The 16,494-nt window shown below is 36.0% G+C and overlaps 1 long non-coding RNA gene across 3 annotated transcripts; it reads left to right on the top strand.

The window, feature by feature from the left end:
• Positions 1-9,069: 9,069 nt before the first annotated feature.
• On the top strand, positions 9,070-16,258 carry LOC131859753 (uncharacterized). 3 transcript variants are annotated; one of them, XR_009359330.1, is made up of 7 exons: positions 9,070-9,282; positions 9,532-9,797; positions 11,477-11,613; positions 11,730-12,032; positions 14,595-14,720; positions 14,825-15,135; positions 15,244-16,258. It is a non-coding gene; the product is annotated as an uncharacterized LOC131859753 (long non-coding RNA). The 3 variants fall into 3 exon arrangements; XR_009359328.1 differs by having other exon boundaries at positions 9,425-9,797; positions 14,863-15,135; XR_009359329.1 differs by having other exon boundaries at positions 9,425-9,797.
• The last annotated feature ends 236 nt before the right edge of the window (positions 16,259-16,494 follow it).

Raw genomic sequence — 16,494 nt, 5'->3', positions numbered from 1 at the left:
CTTAGGAGCTTTTGTAAGCTATTGGATATAGAGCTATAATACACTCTACTTTACTCTCTACTATTCAATCCTTTTGTAATACTTCTTAGGGTGTGTATTCCATCAATATAATCTTTTTCCTTTAACAGTTCCATTCAATTTGAAAAGACCCCCTTTAGTGATTTTGGGATGATGGTGTGATGGTGTTAGAGTTCTTTGAGTTTCACTTGAACACTATTATTTTCATTACTACTATTAAAAGAAAAACTATATTTATGACTATAAAACCTATCCAATATGCAATATACCCTCCTCTCATTTAATTGGTTGTTGTGCTAGGTATACCAAATTTCCTTTCTCTCCTTTCTTTATCCTTCTAGTGGAATTCATCACCAAAACATAATCTTCGCTACCTTTTCATCCCCATGGATTTCCACCTTTTTTATCCTCCCTACTCTTTGTCATTTTGAACTTTCCCCCTAACATGCATGGTATCTTTGGCAAGGTATTGGCTATCCATTTCTAAAGGGAAATTGTGTCATTATGTTCATTTGCAACACATACAAAGTATATGCCAAAATTTAAAATTATCTTTAGCAACTTCCACCCATAGACATCTATTGCAAGGAGAGAATCCATGCTTTCTAATGTATTTGGCCCAAACTTGGCTTACTAGGATAGTAATCCCCACCCCCCTTCCTTTCTCATGAGTAGTATGGAAGACCATAGTCTCTTTCCAAATTGACTTTGAACTATTGATTAGTTGAAAACCTACAAACTTTACTTCCCAGAGAAGAAGAAAGTCCATTTACTTGTTCTAAATCTTACTTGAAGATATCTAACTACATATTTTCTATTAGGGTATTGCAAGCCCATATTGTTCCAACTGATAAATCTAATCATTTTTTACATTTCAAGGGGGGTCCTCTTTACTACTTTTACCAAAAATATTGAAGTGTTTAGGAATATCTTTCTCTTTCCCTCTCTTTCCTTCTTTAATATCACTATTGGTTCTACTTACTACTTTCCTTTTTCTCATTCCCTTACTAGAGATATTTTTTTCCCTTCCCCCCTTCTCCTATGTCAAGAGTTGGGGAATTCCAAAATCAATCATCATATTTTTTTCCTCATTGTTTATTATTCCATCCTCAATTTCTCTAGGAGAGGTGGAGTCTATTAAATATGAGAGAAAGGAAGTATCATTGTTGGGCTCATTGTTATGATTGACCAATACCTCTTCAATTGTGGTAAGGTTTCTATTAGTCTCTTTAAGTGAGTCCTTAGTATTAGTGACCATATTCACCTCTACCAACTGCTTTGTCCTCTCTATACCTATCCCAAATTCTATCTCATCATTAACCAATATATTCAAAACATTTGATATGCATGGGAAAGAATGTTTATTTCTTTTTCTAGCATTATTTGGTTATTTTGGTTTTTCTAGGACTGCATCTATTGGGCACTTTTCTTGAGGGGTAGTTCAACTTTGCTGCTTTATTTGGTACAATCTTCATTATTAGAGTTTTTAGAAGAATTTATCTCATTAGTCACCCTTCCATGTGATCATTTTTTTCTCTCATTTTCATCTGAGCATGTTCACATGGGAGCCACACACTCCTCTACAATCTTGCAAGGGTAGCCAACATGTTTTTACAAGTTTGCCTAGCATGGGTTTCATGTAAGACTTGTTCATGAGAATCACTCTCAGGTAAAAATTGGCCATCCATCTCATTAAAGGTAGAATTAGGGTTATTAGAATTATTATATTTCTTTTTATTGAGAATTTAAGGATAGACTAATGATTACCACTTCAAGTAACAAGAAATAAAGAACCTCCCACTCACACTAGTATTAGTTTAGTCTCACCTTCACTACCTTCGACTCATGTTGCCCCCCTTAATTCAACTCATTTTTCTTTTCTAGTTTTCCTTCCAAAAATTATTGTTCCATATCACATTTTATTCTCTCATATACTTCTTCTGACTTTTCTAGACCTTCTATAAAAAAGGATAGCAATAATGATATTATTTTGTAACTATTTGTAGTTTCATAAATTATATTCCTCTATAATTTCACACTCATTTTGGGCCCATTTTTGTGTTTATCCCTCATGCCTGATTATGCTCAACCCATGGCCATTTCTTGAAGCTTTGCATAGTCCTTTTCTCACTAACCATATTTTCAGCTCAAAATGCTAGTACTATGGTGCCTAGAGCCATTGTCCATCCATTTTGACCCCAAATTTGAAATCATAACAATTGACTTTGCAAATAGTGGGAACATGTTTGCATAATTAAGCATATAGAAAGTCATAAATGTTTTAAAAACAAAGTAATTGATTGATCTTTATCTTTGTTATCATATAGGTATTGAAAGAGTAATAGGTAAACACACCACCTATTTCTCTTTCTAAATTATTCTCTATTACTTTTTAGTTATTAGTGACCATGATGGTGGTGTGTTTTGGGTTCAAGCACATGATATGTTAGAATTTTGTGTAACAATAGATAAAAGGATAATAGTAAAATAAAAAGAATCCATTGTGAAGAAGATTTTAAAAATAGAATAATGATATTACATAATTGTCATGTAAAAAAAATTAAATAATTTTTTTTAATAATAATTTATTTTAATAGTTATATTTAAAATATTTGATATTTTAAGTAATTTACATAAATTTGTAAAAATATAAATTTACTAGTCTATAAACTAAAATTTGAGGTAGGAGGAAAAAATTCCAGTGGTCTGCGTTTTCTCGGTGATTTTTCGGTGATGATTGGTGGTCTTCTTCAGCGATCGGTGGCTTCTTATCCACGATAGCCACGCATCTCCCCATGCCAAGTGTTCTCCTTCCTGCTCTTTACATTTACTCCTTATGACATCCCCTCCTAAGACTTGTCCTTCAGCTGAGGCCGTACCCATGGCCTCGCCTCCCACTAGGGCTCCAATGGAGCCAGTTATTAGCCCTGTGTCTAAACCTATTCCTACTCATTCGGCCTCCAAACCGAAGTCCTTCTTCGAAGCCGTTTCTTCTTTTAGCGTTGGCGCTAGAGCCAATTTCCAAGTCGACCACTCAAATGAAGTAGGTGGCTCTGGTAAGGGTCCTGGGGTAGTTTCACAGACCTTCTCCATTTCTCCAAATTCAGATATGGTCACTGAAATCATTAAGAAAAAAAATAGGTTAAAAGATACTGCTATCTTTTTTGCTGCTATTGATATTGATAAATGCCCACCGCATAAATTTCTGGATGACTGGTTCCACAATTATTGGAATTTAAAATTAGGGTATCATATTTCTTTCTGTAGACAAATTCAATCTGGTCTTTTTGTTATTTTCTTCAATAATTCGGAAGCTCAACAAGCTGTCCTTAAAAAATAGTTTTGGACTGTGGGTAAATCTTCATTCCATGCCCTAGCTTGGACTCCGAAAGCCATCCACGATGAAGTTCTGGTGCTCTCAGCCCCTCGCTGGATTATTGTTAAGAATATCCCTCCTTTTCTTTGGCGTTTCCTACCACATCTTCTAGAACCCCTGGGAAAACTTATAAGAATGGATGATACCACTCGGTTGGTGCCCCATATGAATGCTAGGGCTTTGATTGCTTTACAACCAGGTATGGAAATTCCTGCTTCTCTGGACATTAACATTGTTGGGGAGAACTTTTCTTGCCCTATTGAAATGTTAGGTGGTCTTAATGCCTACTTTTTATGCAAGAATGAGGGTCACCTTAGGAAGGATTGCCCTATCCTTTCTAGGAAGAGTAACCCTAAGACCCAACCTTTGACTCTTTCTGCTGATTCAACCCCCTCTCCTCAAGATCCTTCTCTTCTCTCTCCCCAGACTGATAGTGTTTTAAAACTTGCTGACCCTCAGGCTGGTATTGTGCCTCCGCAACCTCTGTTCTATTTTCAATCTAACCCTCTCTTTGCTCACACAGAAGACCCTGATGGATTTCAAACCGTCGTGCACAAAAAATAAAGGAAAAAATTCAATCCTCTTCCCTGTGTCTCTATCTCTGGTGGTTCACCTTTGTCAACCATGCTGACCATTATGCCTGCTCCTGAACCTTCCTCTTGTCCACCATTAGTCAATCCGATTGGTAATAAGGTGGACAAAATCTTAACTCGCATTCTTCCCCCTAAATCATTCAAGGATTTGGATGATGATTGTACCATCGAAATTATATCCACTTTTTCATCTGAACACCAAATCCCCATCCCTGCGTCCCTCATCTCCTTGACTCCTATCAGTAGATTCCCACATCTAGATACTAATGGCATGGAAGTATTGATGAACTCGAACTCTAACAATGAGGGTACCGATGGCAATCTCCCTCAGTCTAAGAAAAGGGGTCGTCCTGTAGGGTCCAAAAATAAGAATGTCAGTGTGAAGAATTGTTTCTCTATCTTGGATAATATTGTTGGATCCTCGAATCCTAAGCGTTCTCTCCTCCCGTCTAGTTCCTCATGAATTGTGTTTCTCGGAACATCAGGGGGCTTGAGTCCCCGGATAGGAAGCATGTTATCAAGCGGTTTGTGGACTCTATTAAGCATATAGATTGTCTTATGTTGCAAGAGCTAAAAGCAACTGACTTTGTTCTTGAAAGTAACCTGAATTTTATATGAAAGGACGCCTTTAAGGTGCATTCCAATCAAACTAAAGGTAAAGTGGGTGTGGGCCTTCTTATTGATCCTAAATGGATTTCTAAAATTACTGGCAAAGGGGTTTTGCCTTGTAATAGGGTTGCTCGGGCTACTTTGAACTCTAACTTTCTTACTTTTGGTATTTGCTCCATCTATGCCTCCAACGATTATAAGGAGAGAGCTGACCTTTGGGACTGGATTTCCTCCCTCCCTAATATCCACTGGATATTTGGGGGTGATTTTAATATGATAGAAGATCAAGAAGACAAAATTGGGGGTCTCCCCTTCGTCTGGAAGGATTTTGAGAAGCTCCACTGGAACAGAATGAAATGCAGTAAACTCATTTTTGACCCGCTCACTGGTAACTCTGATATTTATAATGGGTTGTGGCACACCTAGTGCAACTTTCAACAAGGGTCATCTAGAATCTATGCCAAATTAGACAGATTCTATGCTAATAAAAATTTCTTTACTTTCCTTCCGGATGACCGTGGGAACGTGGTCACGGTTACCCCCTCCTCGCTCTTAGATCATCACCCCATATCGGTGCGTATGAGAATTAATGGCTCCCCTGCTATCAAGAATGTTGCCAATCCAAGATTCATCCTTAATAACTCCCTTCTGTTGGACGTTGATGTTCTTGCTGCCATCTAACTTATTAGAATTATTAACTTTAAGAGTCTCCCATCTCTCTCTCCTATTGATTTGTGGAACCAGAATATCTCTGCCTAGCATAACCTTCTTAGGACCATAGGCTAGAAGAAAGCAAAAGATTACAGGTACTCTGAAAAATTGCTTTCTGACAAACTCCACCTTGCTGAAACTAATGCCCAAAACAATCCTCAAGATTCCAATCTTTGCTCTCATGTTGCTCAGGCTCAGCATAATCTTAGACAACATCAATAATACAAAATTAAAGGGGCTAAGATTAGGTCTCGGGCCCACTAGATTCAAAATGGAGATAAGGGATCTAAATTTTTTTTCAATATCCTCAAACAAAAACATGCTAATGAATCTATAGATAGAGTCATTGTTGATAATAAAGAAATCAATGAGGTGAAAGATATTAAAGATGCCTTTGTTAACTTTTATAGTAAGCTTTTTACTTCTAAGGAGTCCGAGGAAGCTAAGTCTTACAGACTTGTCTATAAAGATCTCATCCCCAATAGAATCTCCAGGCAGGATGGAGATTCTCTTAACAAAGATATCTCGTTGGAAGAGATTAAGAAAGCTTTCAATTCTCTGAAGAATTTCAAGGCCCCTGGCCCTAATGGCCTGACTAGTGGATTCTATAAGTCTAATCTAGATTGGATTTGTAAAAACCTTTATGACGTTTATTCTGATGCCCTCAGCAAAGGCACCTTGGGAAGCCTCATTAACAGAGGTATCACTAAGCTGATCCCTAAGGAAGGGGACAAAGCCCTTCTGAAGAATTGGAGACCTATTACCCTGCTGAACGTTTCCTATAAAATTTTGGCTAAAATTTTGGCTTTAAGACTTGAGTCGATCCTTCCCAAATTTTTCAACTCTTCCCAAACTGGTTTCATCAAAGGTAGATATATTCTTGAAAATTTGATTACTAGCTGGGAAGCCATGTGTTGGTCCAAACACTCCAACTAGAATTCTGCCATGCTTCTTCTTGACTTTGAGAAGGCTTATGATAGGATTGAGTTGGGATTTATAATTATGATGTTAGAAGCTTTTGGTTTTCTGCCCTTGTTCTGTAACCTTGTCAAAATCCTTCTCAAAGATGCTTCTGCTGATGTTGAGGTTAATGGATCCCTCTCTAAACCCTTCCCTCTTGGTAGATCCATTAGGCAAGGTTGCCCCTTGGCCCCTGCCCTTTTTGTCCTCGCCTCGGATGCCCTATCCTACATCCTAAGGGATAACTCCCTCTCCCCTTCCATTAAGGGCATCACCCTACCCAACAATTATGAGCTTATTAATTGCCAATTTGCTGATGATACCTCGCTTTTCTTTGAAGACAATGAGGTCAATTTTGATGCCCTTCATAACAAGCTCAACATCTTCTGCTCCATCTCTAGGTCCCGGATTTCTCATGCTAAATCTATTTGCCTTGGCTGGTCTGATCAACCCCTTGCCTAGTTTAACAAGTCCAATTTCTTGTGGGGAGGGCCTCATAAGATTGTGCACTATTTGGGCATTCACTTCTCCATAGATCCCTCCCTAAAGAAAATGTGGCTATGGATTAAAGAGAATATTTTTAACAAGCTTAATAAGTGGCATAACAAATTCCTCTCCCTTGCTGGCAGAGCCCAGGTTTGTCAAAAAATTATGTCCTCCTACAATGTGTATTATTCTTCTACCTGGATGTTTAACAACTATCAAATTTTTGAGATTCAGAAAGCCATCAGGAACTTCCTGTGGTCTGATGGTAAAGGTAAAAGGAAGCACCATGCTGTCAAGTGGGATTGGTGCCACACTGACAAGCTCCTTGGTGGGTTGGGCCTAAAAGATCTTAAGACTCAAGGGACTGCCTTAGCCACCAAATGGATCTTTCACTCTCTGGAGGGAGATGAGCCATGGAAGGTCCTCATTAGGAGTAATATTGAAAGAGGCATCCCTAAAAAGGCTAAAGCTTGGAAAAGCATCCCCTTTGGTGACATCATTGAGGGTGATTTTCCTATCCTAGTTCAAGGGTCCTCGGTCTTTAAAACTATTTGGAAAGCCTAGGAACAGGTTAAGAAATTCATCCCTAATAGGACCTTCTTTGATCATAATCTTATCTATGGTGAAAGATCCATTTGGTGGAATTTACATCTTGATGGTAAACCTCTTGCTCTCTCACAAGGATGCTCTGCTAAGTACTGGAATAATCTGGGAATCTCTCATTTCATTTGTCTCTTTGAAGAAGATAAGCTTATTAGTTGGGAAGATATCAGCTCCAAATATAATATCCCTCATTCGCAAAAGAAAACTTACAACATGATTGTTAAAGCTAGCAAAGATTTACCTTCGACTTGTCAGGTTGACTCTCATAGATATATTAAAATCAAATGGCCTGATGGCACTATTGTGAACAAGATTAAAGCTAAGCACATTTATAGAACCATTGCTGCTAATAATGATGTCATTGGTCACATTAACAAAATCTGGTACACTAATCTGGAAGGTAATATATGGAAGAAGCATCTTCACGGGCTATGGAAGGCTCCTATTGAGCCTAAGCTTAAGTGCTTCAAATGGCTGCTGCTTCTTGACTGTCTTCCTATTAGAAAAGATCTTACTAGTGATTTCGTCTGCAGGTTCTGCGATCGGCAAGATAGTAGTAGACATTTCTTCTTTGATTGTTCTTTTGCTAAAAATATCTGGCATATGTTTGGTATCAACTATCCTTCTTTTGTGAACATCTTTGAAATTGTTACTGGCTATATTAAGGATTTAAAAAATGATTTGAATATATTCTGGATTATGCTATCTTCTAACATTCTTTGGCAGATTTGGAAGTGCAGAAATGAAGAAAGGTATCAAGACTCCCCCAGAACCCTTACTGAGTTTTTGGATAGAAGAAAGCTTAGAAGATTCCTTCAAGCTGGGCTCGCCACTATGAACGTGTATGAGCTTAAGGACGGCTTTGATTGGAAAAGACACATTGATAACTTTGCCAACTTTGAAGATTCTATAAAGAAACTTACCAAGGAGGTCATCCAGAACATAAATGCTATCGATCAGCAAATTTCCATGCTGTCTCAAATTCAAGATAAGAAAAGTATTGCCTGGATGGAAGGTCCCGAGGGCTGGACCGCCTAGGTCGAGGATCTTAATGATATTTTATCTTAGCTTTCTCTTCTATGCTATGTAACTAATGTGTTACTTCTCTATGATCTAGCGTGGTTGAGGCGAGGCCTCTTCCGTTAAACTTTGGATTTTTTTTTTGATCTTTTGATATCCTTATAATTAATTCAAAAAGAAAATTTGAACCAAAGTTCATCCTACAATAAGTGAGTACTATTACCATATAAATATAGGTTAAAAGCCATAAAAATATACATACAAAACTATCTGTATATACACAGTAAAGAATAGATGTAACGGATATCAAAATTCATTAAGAAAATTAAAAAAAAGCCCAACAAGCTTCACAATTTCGTAAAGGGAAGCCCGTGGTACTGTGTGAGCAGACATGCATAAATGATGTAACGTATAACCTTCTTTGAATATTATAAAAGGAATGGAATGGAATAATAGGCTTCTCCAAAAGATGGAACGTATATTATTGGAATGGAATGATGGTTTTCTTGTCAAATCACAAATATTACGCTTAAAATTATCCCCGTCAGGAGATTTGCGAGTACTATTGAAACTAACAAACCTCGTACAAAACAGCAACTCAAACGGCGTGGAACTAACACAAAGTGGATAATTTAAAGCGTAATATCTGTGACACACGCCTTTTGTTGCAAGTTGCATTAAGAAAACCTTTTATTGGAAGTTGTAACTGTAGTCATCGGTTGCATGGTTCCTGCTCGAGGGTGACAAATGTCATTCCCCGAAATTTTTCATATTTATTTTCTTGTTTTATTGCGTGCATGTCTTGCAGAGTTTTAGGGCTCTGAATTCTCGTTCTTCTGTGCATACATTGTAATAGACAGGCGGATGAAAACATTCTCACAAAAAGCACAAACTGAAACCTAAATAGTAAGTTACAGAAAAAAAAACATTTTCACTCTTTTATTGAAATTTTAATGATAGAACTTGTGATTTCTAGTTTTCTTTTCCCTGATTAAGGTTACGCTTTTTAAGTTTTGTTGTTTTGATTAAATTTTTTCCTATTGGACAGACGGAAGTGTGTCCTTTGTAGCAATATAGGGTAACATCCATCGTGTATAAAGCGCTACCAATCAGTGTATCCACCGCTCAGTCTATTTACCCATTTGTTTTAAACAGGTGATCCAGAGTAGGAGAGGGGTCGTTTGCAGACGAAATTTCAAGGGAACAATCTCTTTCAATTTTTATCTTATTATTTTCAATTTGTATGTTTCAACTTGAAAATATGGTTAAAAATACTGGAGATCAGACCCTAGGGCTGCTTTTATTTGTTCATAATTCTAATGGAGTGAATAGTGCAGAAAGCTTCACAGAGGCATTAGGTTTGGTTGCAATGGAAGGACTACAGGAGGTATCTGCTATGGAGATGATTGTTAGCATCTAAGGTGTGTATCAACTAAAATATGTACCAGTTTTTTATATTGCTTTCTTTATGACTCTTTTATGAGCTTTAAGTCATACCCCATTGCAGTAAAAACCTATATAATTAACAAGGAAATACTGCTAGCCTAAGGCTTTGTTACTGAAAGGCAACTAGTATTAGAGTTAATATATTGCCTAAATGATTGATACCATTCCTATTCCTCTTTTTCATAGCCCTGATTTATTTTTGCCTATGGTCTAAAGGAGGCGGATGGAATCAATGCATTCAGTTAGCTATACTTAAGGGTAGAGCATTTACGGCTGGACGGATTTCTTTGTAGTTCCGCCGAATAAAACAAAGAACATAAATAGCCGAATAAAGAGAGTTTAATTTTTTTTGGTTCACAGATGTAAGGAATGTTTTCAGCCATTTCAGTAATCACTAAATTGCTTTTCAGCAATTCTGGTAATTCCAAAACTGTTGGACGGTGAATTATGCATGTTTTCAGGCTTTAGACAGGTTTGACTGTTAATAATAGTTTTATTATTCACAGCAGCAATATCTCTGTAGTCAGAATAAAAGAAAATAAAATAACAAATCTTAATCACCTAGGATATTAAATTAAAAAATTGATATGGTTCCATAGGAACTTTATTTTGAAAGTGTGAGGAGCTCCCTGAATAGTATAGAAGACGTAGATTTCTTCATTTACATTTCTAGATGGCCAGATTTGTTTAACCACGGTTTTCTGGGTAACGCAGAGTGTGTTAATTATTAAATAAATTGGATACCTTCTAAGAGAATTCCATATTTAAATACGAAGACACTGTTTTCTTTTTGTTGACTTGTGTCTCATGTGGAAAATATATCTGTAGATTGTAGTGATAATTTGTGCACTTCATGTCTATTTCCTGAAAAATGTTTGTGAAAGATTGCTGAAACCTTTCTGAATACAATGCGGGGAACTTGCTGAACTCTGTTTCTCAGGAAAACCTAAAGATACCAAGGCTTCTCTAGAAAAAATTTATTAATCTGCACCAAAAAGTATCTCAGTTTGTTGTCAATATGGATACATGGAATAAACCCATAGCTCCTCAGGGACGTGGGACTTCAGATATCAAAGGAAATAATATAATTGAGTACTCAGTGTGGATCCACAACTACATTAACTGAAACATTTTAATTATGATCTAAAAACATTCCTCTATTAAATATAATTTAAAACATGATTTAGCTGCTGAAGAATCACCATCAAGGAGACTTAAAATCATTCTCAAGAAACTATCTCAAGATCAAAAAAAAAAACCAAAAGGATGCCTCTTTTCTAGGGGCTCAGTCTCTTATTCTGGTACAAGGAAATTAGGTAAGTCCATGTTCTTCACTCCTAGTGGGATGACCTGTATGGTGACATCAATAGGAGGTCAAGGTAACAATGGCAACCAAGAACACATTGAGGTCAACAAAGTTGTCAAATCAAAACCTCAACAAAAAACATCCAATAACATCAATATTGCAGCTTACTAATGCACCTGAATTGAGGAGAATAGAAATGTTAAGCATACAATTTTATGATATAAATATAAGAATGTAATAGATATTGACATACATTTTCTTAAACCATATGTCAGCAACATTATCAAATCCTTGTCTGAAAATAAATGGCATTAGTAATTGCATTAATTTCATGTTTGCGATATGCAGCTTTTGAAGCCCATGTTTACTATTCTAGCTGATGATAAATCACATTCTTACCTTCTATTGATTGGAGAGACTTGGCATTAAAGATACATTGACAACAGTTACTGGAACTATCGTACTATTTCATCACACTGTTCTCGGTGAAGGCACTAAATCCTTTTTTTTTGTCCTAACAAGTTATTTATATTTTAATAGAGTTTTTTATTTTACAATGATGATAATTATTAACAAAACACTTAATTTTCAACATTCTCAGGGAGTTTGTAGAGGACATTTATGCTGCTGCATGCATAGCACAAAAGTTTCAGACATAAGGGTATGCATATGTAGCTCAGTTTGATGATGGTCCTTTGAGAGTAGAATTGATCACAAAAGATATTGTAAGGCCTTCCCTTTTCTTCATGTCTCGGCCCCTAAAACTGTGTAATCTGGTACAAGGAAGAGATGATGATTAGTGAATGTCAAATGCTTCATGTCTCGGCCCCTAAAACTGTGTAATCTGGTACAAGGAAGAGATGATGATTAGTGAATGTCAAATGCTTCAGAATACTTGTACAAAGTATGTATAAGCTATCCTAGTAAGCTCTTATCTTATATACGTAAAGTTGCTATAAATGCAACCCTTCATCTTAACTACTCACTCACATGTTTGCAGAAAAAATATCCAACTTTATTAGTGTGTACATAGCATTCAAGTATTTTTGGGCATTATGGGGATGGTTTATTGCTTTTTATCTAACTTGGTGTTATGCTAATTCAACCTAGGTTTTCACTGCCTTCTCTCTAGATTAAAAGTTTGAAATACTTGGATGATTATGTTTCACATCTAGGATGCAAATACCGTAGAAATAGGAAAATAAATTGTGAAGTCGTGAAAAGAACACTCACATTTAAACACTAGATGAGTGCATGTATCCTATCAGCCATTAGGTATTCTTTTAAAATTTGATTGTCTATGATTCAATATTCTCTTTCTCTTTATTTATGCTTCTCTGACTGATCATATTGTTCAAACCTGCTTAGACCTTGGGTACTGCTAAATCGTTACATTTTAACCCGCAACTTTCACTATGAAGTGCTAATTCATTTTTGTTTTGACTTATTGCAAGGCTGGTGGTACAGTACAATGGGATTAACTACGAACATTTTTAACAAGCAAAACAACTCAATACGGTAACCCTCTGAACAAGACGTGGGCTGTGAAACTATGAAGTTGAAAGGGCAGACATAATAGTCAAATACAACACCTCACTAGACTAAAGGCCTATTATCTCGAATCTTGGCACATTTGCATCATAATTTTATCCCCTCTTTACATTAAATTTTATTGGTTATATAAGTAAATAAAGCCATTCATTATTAAGAGTTATTAGTTCCTGCTGGAACTTAATTAACACTGATGATATTAGCATATAGTTTTTATTTCTGTATCTATTAAGGTAGTTTAAAACAGTGATGGTAGTTCTGATATTTTTATGTAAACATTTTTTCTCAAGGTATACCATTAGCATTTAATTTGATCAATTTTAGGCACTGTCCTCTGACGATGATTAGAAGAAGTTTGATTAGGTTTATTATAACATCTTGAAACTCTTCTCTGCTTCTTCTAGTTCTAGACTATAGAGTACTTAGATTCATGTGTCTTGTATTATGCCATACATTCACTAATTCAAAATTGACCCTTTTTTTAGATAAAGTCATTACATATTTCAATAATCGGTTTTCTCTTGATGTTCAAATTGAAGAATCTAGAAAATACTGATCTACTAAAATTGCGTTTAATCATATTTTTACTACTTTTTTTATAGAGCTCAACTCTTGGGTTATTGCTAGCACAAAAGCACTTCATAAATCACAGTTGAGTTCACTACCGAGAAATCTTCTGTCAGTTAGTTATAAATATCTGGCTGTAAGTGCATCGATTCTTCAGAATGTTTTCAGCCTTAAAATGGGTCACACATGATGTGAACTGATATTGTGATTCAGAGTTATTGCTCTAAGTGAACTGGATTTAGCAACAGGAAATAAAAATTCATATAACACCAATCAATTTTTAGCCTTAAATAAGGGTAAACCCTTTCTTCACAGTTGTATATTTATTTTCCTCATAGAATAAGATGATGGTTGATATTTTTATTTAGGTACCTCGTCATCAAATTGTATTGGATCGCAATGTAATAAAAGTACACATGTTTGATCTCGAAATTGACCTATGTTAATATGATACACCAACTTCAATCCATTAACTTGAGAATTTAAATTTTCACTTACGAATGTTGCAAGTGCTATTCGCTGTTGGACAGACGGAAGTGTGTCCTTTGTCGCAATATAGGGTAACATCCATTGTGTGTATAAACCGCTACCAATCAGTGTGTCCACGGCTCAGTCTATTTACCCATTTGTTTTAAACATGTGATCTAGAGTAGGAAACGGGTGGTTTGTAGACAAACTTTCAAGTGAACAATCTCTTTTAATTTTTATCTTATTATTTTCAATTTGTATGTTTCTTTCAAGTTAAAAATACTGGAGATTATACCCTAGGGCTGCTTTTATTTTTTCAGAATTCTAGTGGAGTGAACAGTGCATAAGGCTTCACAGAGGCATTAAGAAGCTTATTTGATTGCAATGGAAGCACTACCAAGAGGTATCTGCTGTGGAGATGATTGTTATCATCTAAGATGTGTATCAACTAAAATATGTATCAGACTTTGAATTTTTTATATTGCTTGCTTTCTGACTCTTTTATGGGCCTTAAGTCATATCCCATTGCAGTCGAAACCTATATAATTACCAAGGAAATACTGCTAGCCTAAGGTTTTGTTACTGAAAGGCAACCAGTATTAGAGGTAATATATTGCCTAAATGATTGATACCATTCATGTTCCTCTTGTTCGTAGCCCTGATTTATTTTTGCCTATGGTCGTCAGCCCAATTTTTCAGATTTTCATTATTTGTCTAAAGGAGGCGGATGGAGTCAATGCATTCAGAAAATTTTGCGTTCAGTTCGCTATATTTAGGGTTAGAGCATTTACGGCTGGGCGGATTTCTTTGTAGTTCCGCTGAATAAAACAAAGAACATAAATAGCCGAATAAAGAGAGTTTAATTATTTTTGGTCTACAGGTGTAAGGAATGTTTTCAGCCATTTCAGTAATCACTAAATTGCTTTTCAGCAATTTGCCAATTGCAAAACCGTTGGACGGTGAATTATGCATGTTTTCAGGCGTGAGACGGGTTTGACACTAAAGAGTAAGTAACAGGAAAAAAACATCTTCACTCTTTTCTTGAAATTTTAATAATAAAACTTATGATTTCTGGTTTTTTTTCCCTGATTAAGGTTACGTTCTTTTTAGTTTTATTGATGCGATACCGGTGGTACTGATCCGCATAGTATTGTCAATGATGCTGGTGATACCGATCCGCAAAATATCATCAATGATGGCGGTGAAATCACTGATGCCGGTGAAGCTGACCCACAAAATATCATCAGTGATGCCGCTGAAACTGATCTGCCATATATCGCCAATGTTGTCGGTGAAACTGCGTTGTTCAAAGCTGTTGAGGAAGGTCATGGGAAAATCGTTGCAGAACGTTTGCCTTTAACACTTCCACAGCACTACTGTAGGACAGATGGCCAAACGCTTGTGCACTGTGCGGTGCAAAGGTATCCTTAAAGCATCATTTAATTTTTATAGAATCCTTGAAACGCTATCTCCTCTATAATGGGTATCTTTGTATCTCCTTTATAATGGGTATCTTTCTAATTGTCCAGAAGTGCTCAAGAATCTCATCGCTGCTAAGCCGGACCTTCTTAAACAAGCTGACTATTTACGCAGAACACCCCTTCTTAAAGGAATATCACATATTGCAAAAATTATTTTAGAGAAGACTCGTCTTCCTGTTATACAGTGGAGACAATGAGGGAAGAAATGGTTTTCACCTGGTGATTGAAAATGCAGTACAAATTTTTGACAAAATCGGGAGACGCATAAAAACCTTGATGTTGTTGGTGATATCAAAGAGGCTGATCAATGAAGCTGACAACCGAGTCAAGACGCCATTGGACATTGCGCTGGACACCATGGACACAGACTAACGCCTTTTCGAAGAAGTGATTCATTTATTTTGCATAGTTCCTTCTACTATGTTAATTTAATGCACCTTTCTTTGTTTTTGAAGCATTCCCCTGCTTTCCTTTTGAGCCCTTTTTTCCATGACAAATGCGATAGTAAAATCCAAGCAATTATTTTTGAAGTTATAAATCAAAATAGTGCGCAAGAGTTCTATACCCACATAAGCTTCAGAATAGTCAAGCTGAAGCTTTTATTTCTGTTTGTATTTTTAAATGTCACTCATAGCATTTTTGGGATTTATTCCTCCCCTGTAAAAAAGCTGAAAAAGAAGTGGTAGAAAATTTAATTTAGGCCAGTGATCTAAAACTCTCCAATCAAGGATCTTAGAACTAATGACCAAACTATCTCCCACCCAAAATATGAAGACCAGAAATCTATACAAACCCTCAGGAGTCAGGAATAGCTTCATCACCACAATGTCTATAAATCCCATTAAACGGTTTGAGGTGAACTAAATTGAGAAGGTCAATATTATGCCGCAAAAAAGCAGGAAAGTGATCCAACTGAGACACAGTGGTGGATAGAAATAGTTGAAATAAAAACTGGAAAAAAACATACTAGACACGGTGATAGAGCCAGCAAAATTTTCAGATAGAACAAGTAAAGATATTATATGTAAGTGACAAAATAACATATTTATATATGTTACAAATTTTGAAAGAAATTATGTTACAAGTTTATAATTTGTGAATCACAATCCATTTTATGATGAATCAGAAAATTTAATTCAAAAGATTGATGAAAAATTTTCTGTACTGTTTTATTCCAAAGACTTTTTACATATATTTCATTGACTAAAATTCTATGAACTTTAGTATGTTTGTATTTTATTCTAAGATTGCACGACCTAGGTTATAATCTGCATAATATATCTGGATTTCACTGTATTG

This window comes from Cryptomeria japonica, chromosome 11 (assembly GCF_030272615.1).
Source record: "Cryptomeria japonica chromosome 11, Sugi_1.0, whole genome shotgun sequence".
Classification (NCBI taxonomy): Eukaryota; Viridiplantae; Streptophyta; class Pinopsida; order Cupressales; family Cupressaceae; genus Cryptomeria; species Cryptomeria japonica.
The sequence above is the reverse complement of the archived record's forward strand: the minus strand, read 5'-3'. Positions and strand labels throughout refer to the sequence as shown.